Consider the following 5,746-nt stretch of genomic DNA (forward strand, 5'->3'; position numbering starts at 1 on the left):
CTGATTTGGACTTAGTTTTTCAAATATGTTCTTGAGAGAGATTGTTCCTCAGAGCCTCAGGGACGTATGGCGCGCAGAGTTTGAGCATTTGCGCTAGGGTACTATGACTGTCTCGGAGTATGCTATCCGTCACCAGCCTAGCTAGACATTGACCAACCTTGGTTTCTACTGTTCGTGAGAAGGTTCGCCGGTTTATTGAGGGTCTTATTCCCAGCATCAGGTCTAGCATGGCTCGTGAGTTGGAGATGGATATTTCTTATCAGCAGGTGGTGAGAATTGCTAGGAAGATAGAGGGTATGCATGCTAGAGAGAGAGGATAGGGAGGCCAAGAGATCTCGAGAGTTGGGCCATTATTCTGGGCCCGTGCCCCAAGTGCAGGTCATCATGGTAGGGGTTATATGAGTAGCCCAGTTCATTTAGCTCTTCCAGCAGCCAGTGGTATTCCAGCTCCTCCTAGGACTTAGGGGCTTTATTATGAACCTCTAGTATCTAGTACACCTCCTATATAAGGTGCTTTCAGTGGTCAGTCCAGCAAACCTGGCCCGAGCCAGTCACAACTGCCACATCCTCCCAGAGCTTGTTTTGAGTATGGTGACACACACCATATGGTGAGGGATTGGCCCAGACTTAGGAGGGGTGCACCTCCACAGACTTCTCAGCCACAACGTGCCCCGCAGAGTTCTCAAGCTATGGTTACAGCTCCAGTTGCTACCCCACCTACTCAACCATCTAGAGGTGGAGGTCAGGGAGGTAGAGGTCGTCCTAGAGGGGGAGGCCATGGCCGATACTATGCCCTTCTTGCCTGCACCGAGGCTGTTGCCTCCGATGCAGGCTCCACTTACTCTTATGTGTCTTCTTATTTTTCTCTGCATTTGGGTGTACCTTAGGATTACTTGAGTTCCCCTATTTATGTTTCTACTCCTGTGGGAGATTCTCTTGTTGTGGACCGTGTTTATCGGTCGTGTTTGGTTGCTCTTAGTAGTTTTGAGACCAGAGCCGATTTATTATTGCTCAGCATGGTAGATTTTGATATTATCTTGGGTATGGACTGGTTGTTGCCCCATTATGCTATTCTTGATTGTCACACCAAACCCGTGATGCTAGCTATGCCAGGTGTACCGCGTGTTGAGTGGAGGGGTGCCTTAGATCACACTCCAAATAGAGTTATTTTGTTCCTTAAAGCTCAGCGAATGGTTGAGAAGGGGTGTGACGCGTATCTAGCTTATGTGAGGGATGTTAGTGTTGATACCTCTACAATTGATTCAGTCCCAGTAGTACAGGAATTTCTCAATATGTTTCCAGTTGATCTTGCGGGCATGCCGCCCGATGGAGATATTGATTTTGGCATTGATCTGTTGTCGGGCACTCAGCCCATTTCTATCCCTCCGTATCGTATGGACCCTCCTAAGTTGAAGGAGTTGAAGGATCAGGTACAAGAATTGCTTGATAAAGGTTTTATTCGGCCCAGTGTATCACCTTGGGGTGATCCTGTCTTGTTTGTGAAAAAAAGGATTGTTCTATGCGTATGTGTATTAATTATCGCCAGTTGAACAAAGTTACAGTGAATAACCATTATCCTTTGCCTCGTATTGATGATCTGTTTGACCAGCTTCAGGGCACACAGGTGTTTTCTAAGATTGACTTGCACTCAGGTTACCATCAGTTGAAGATTCGGGAGCCAGATATTCCGAAGACTGATTTTAGGACTTGGTATGGTCATTACGAGTTCCTTGTTATGTCATTTGGGCTGACCAATTCCCCAACAGCCTTTATGCATTTGATGCACAGTGTGTTTCGACCATATCGTTACTCGTTCGTCATTGTCTTTATTGATGATATTCTGGTATATTCCCGGAGTTAGGAAGATCATGAGCAACACCTGAGGACAGTCCTCAATACTCTGAGGGAAAAGACGTTATATGCTAAGTTCTCAAAATGTGAGTTTTGGTTGGATTCCGTGGCATTCTTAGGCCACGTGGTATTGAGTGAGAGTATTCAAGTGGATCCGAAGAAAGTGGAAGGAGTGCAGAGTTGACCCAGACCATGTTCAGTTAAAAAGATCCGTAGTTTTCTTGGCTTGGCGAGTTATTACCGTCGTTTTGTTGAGGGGTTTTCATCGATCGTAGCCCCTATAACCAAGCTAACCTAGAAGGGTGCTCCATTCTAGTGGATGGAAGAGTGTAAGGTGAGCTTTCAGAAGCTCAAGACAACTTTGACTACAAGCCCTGTTTTGATATTTCCTACAGGTTCGGGGTCTTATACCGTCTATTGTGATGCCTCGAGGATTGGCCTTGGAGCGGTATTGATGCAGGACGGTAGGGTGATTGCCTATGAGTCCAGACAGTTGAAAGTACATGAGAAGAATTATCTTGTCTATGATCTCGAGCTAGTTGCTATTGGTCACGCCTTGAAGATCTGGCACCATTATTTGTATGGTGTTTCTTGTGAGATTTATATTGATCATCGTAGCTTGCAGCACCTGTTCAAGCAAAAGTATCAAAATTTGCGCCAAAGGAGGTGGTTAGAGTTGCTGAAGCACTATGATATCACTATTTTATATCACTCAGGCAAGGCCAATGTGGTGGCCGATGCTTTGAGTCGACGGGCAGAGAGTTTGGGGAGTTTAGCTTATTTACCAGCAGTGGAGAGGCCCATGGCGATGGATGTTCAGGCCTTGGCCAACCAGTTTGTGAGATTGGATCTTTCGGAGCCTAGTCGGGTTCCAGCTTGCGTGGTTTATCGGTCTTCCTTATTTGATCGTATCAGGGAGCGTTAGTTTGATGACCCTCATTTGCTTGTCCTCAAGGACAAGGTTCAGCATGGTGATGCTAGAGACGTGACTATTGGTTATGATGGGGCATTGAGGATGCAGGATCAGATTTGTGTACCCAATGTTGATGGGCTTCGGGAGTTAATTCTAGAGGAGGCCCATAGTTTGCGGAATTCCATTCATTCGAGTGCCGCGGAGATGTACCATGATTTGAGGCAGCACTATTGTTTGAGGCGGATGAAGAAAGATATAGTTGGGTTTGTAGCTTAGTGCCTCAATTGTCAGCAGGTGAAGTATGAGCACCAGAGATCGGGTGGGTTGCTTCAATAGATAGAGATTTCGGAGTTGAAGTGAGAGCGGATCACCATGGACTTTGTAGTAGGGCTCCCATGGACTTTGAGGAAGTTTGATGTCATTTGGGTGATTGTGGATCGACTGACCAAGTCCGCACATTTCATTCCTGTTTGTACTACCTATCTTCGGAGCGTCAAACGGAGATTTATATCCGGGAGATTGTTCGTCTACATGGTATTCCAGTTTTCATCATTGCAGATAGAGGTACTCAGTTCACATCACGGTTCTGGAGGGCCGTACATCATGAGTTGGGTACTCGGGTGGAGTTGAGTACAACATTTCACCCTCAGATGGACGGATAGTCCGAGCACACTATTTAGATTCTTGAGGATATGCTCCGTACGTGTGTGATTGAGTTTGGAGGGTCTTGGGATCAATTCTTGCCATTGGCAGAGTTTGCCTACAACAGCAGCTATCAGTTCAGCATTTAGATGGCACCATATGAGGCTTTATATGGTAGGAGGTATAGATCTCTAGTGAGTTGGTTTGAGTCGGGTGAGGCTAGATTATTAGGCACAGACTTGGTCCAGGATGCTTGGGAGAAGGTTAAGGTGATTCAGGATAGACTCCATACAGCCTAGTCCAGACAGAAGAGTTACACGGACCGAAAGGTTCATGATATTTCCTATATGGTTGGAGAGCGGGTTCTGCTTCGGGTTTCACCTATGAAGGAAGTTATAAGATTTGGAAAGAAAGGGAAGTTGAGTCCGAGGTTTATTGGCCCTTTTGAGATATTGAGGCTTGTTGGGGAGGTTGCTTATGAACTCCGCCTTGCTTCCCAGCTTGGCAGGGGTTCATCCAGTATTTCATGTTTTGATGCTCCGGAGGTATCACACTGATTCGTCACACGTGTTGGATTTCAGTTCAGTTCAATTGGACAAGGATCTATCTTATATTGAGGAGCCAGTGGCAATATTGGATAGGCAGGTTCGAAAGCTGAGATAAAAGAACATTGCATCAGTGAAGGTTCAGTGGTGGGGTCAGCCGGTCGAGGATGCGACCTGGGAAATCGAGCAGGATATGCGCAACCGTTACCCTCATCTTTTCACTACTTCAGGTATGTCTCTATGCTCGTTCGAGGACGAACGAATGTCTAAGTGTGGGAGGATGTAACGACCCGACCGGTTGTTATAAGAATTAATGCCCTGGTCCCTTATTAATTGCTTTTCCCGTGTTTGTTTCTGCTATTTTGTTTCATCGGGATATTTGGTTTTGAGTTTCGGAGTGTTTTGGGACACTTAGTCCCTAAATGAGAGCTTAAGCTTTAGAATTTGGACCGTAGTTGGAGCAGTGTGAAGACGACCTCGGAATGGAATTTTGTCCATTCCGTTAGCTCTATTGGGTGATTTCGGGCTTAGGGGCGCGTTCGGATTGTGTTTTGGAGGTCCGTAGCTAATTTAGGCTTGAAATGTTAAAAGTTAAATTTTTTGATGTTTCCGGTTCGGTAGTGATATTTTGATCTAAGGGTCGGAATAAAATTCCGGAAGTTTGAGTAGCTCTGTAGTATTAAATGTGACGTGTTTGCAAAATTTCAGGTCATTCGGACAAGGTTTGATAAACCTTTTGATCGAAAGCGTAATTTGAGAGTTTTTGGAGTTTTTAGACTTGAATCCGATGTTAAATTAGCGTTTTGATGTTGTTTTGAGCGTTCCGAAGATTTGAACAAGTTTGAATGATGTTTTAGGGTTGGTTGGCATGTTTGGTTGAGGTTCCGGGGGCCTCAGGTGTGTTTGGGATGCTCAACGGTCATTTTGGAACTTAGAGAAATTGCAAAATATTTGCAGCAGCCTAGTTCTGGTTTCCTTCTTTGCGCTCGCGAGTGGGGTCTCGCGTTCGCAAAGTGGAGCTATGGCTTGGGGAGGCTTAATGTATGAGACCCCATATGTTTTTTTCTCTCTTCTCTTACGTAATATACGTAACGTGGCGTGGTTATATTAGGTATATATGATTGGGTATATCACATTGGGAGAATAAGACTGAAAATGTGTGTTAATATCAAGGAACTAAACTAAAGCTTTAGGTCAAAGGAATCCCTTAAACAAAGGTTCATGGTTAAAGAAATGGCTCGGGAAGCACCCCGCGCATTCGGAATGTTTAAGTTAAGTTGCACCTGTGGGATAAGACTAAGAGTGTCTAATATGCTAAGAATAATGTGTTATGAGGTATAATAATATCACGTTGGTCACATGTTAAGTTTTGGAGTCAAGCAAGTTGCGAAATAAAGGTCGGCAAAAGTTATCGTAAATTTCTCTAATAAATTTTCTAAACTTTGGGTCAAATGTATCAGACCATTTCTCCCAATATATAAAGCGTTATGGGATCGACAACCTACTGAATCGAAAATCTACTAGTTTAGTTCGCAACCAAAGATACTTCACATCAAACCGACATCGGAGTAAAATGTTTTGACTATTTTACCGAGGACTGTCCGGGCTGAAACCGGGTTGCGAACCGGGTCAGGTAAACAAGTGGTATAAGTCGGCAAATTCGACTTTTAAGACCTCAAAACATTTCATTTTAGTCCCAAAACAGTGATCAAGCTGAAGAGAAGGTTCCATGGTGTTCTTGAGTGATTAAGGTGCGTTTTTAACGATTTCTATCATTAAAGTTTGCCCCATGCCT

This window comes from Nicotiana sylvestris, chromosome 6, assembly GCF_000393655.2.
Source record: "Nicotiana sylvestris chromosome 6, ASM39365v2, whole genome shotgun sequence".
Taxonomy (NCBI): domain Eukaryota; kingdom Viridiplantae; phylum Streptophyta; class Magnoliopsida; order Solanales; family Solanaceae; genus Nicotiana; species Nicotiana sylvestris.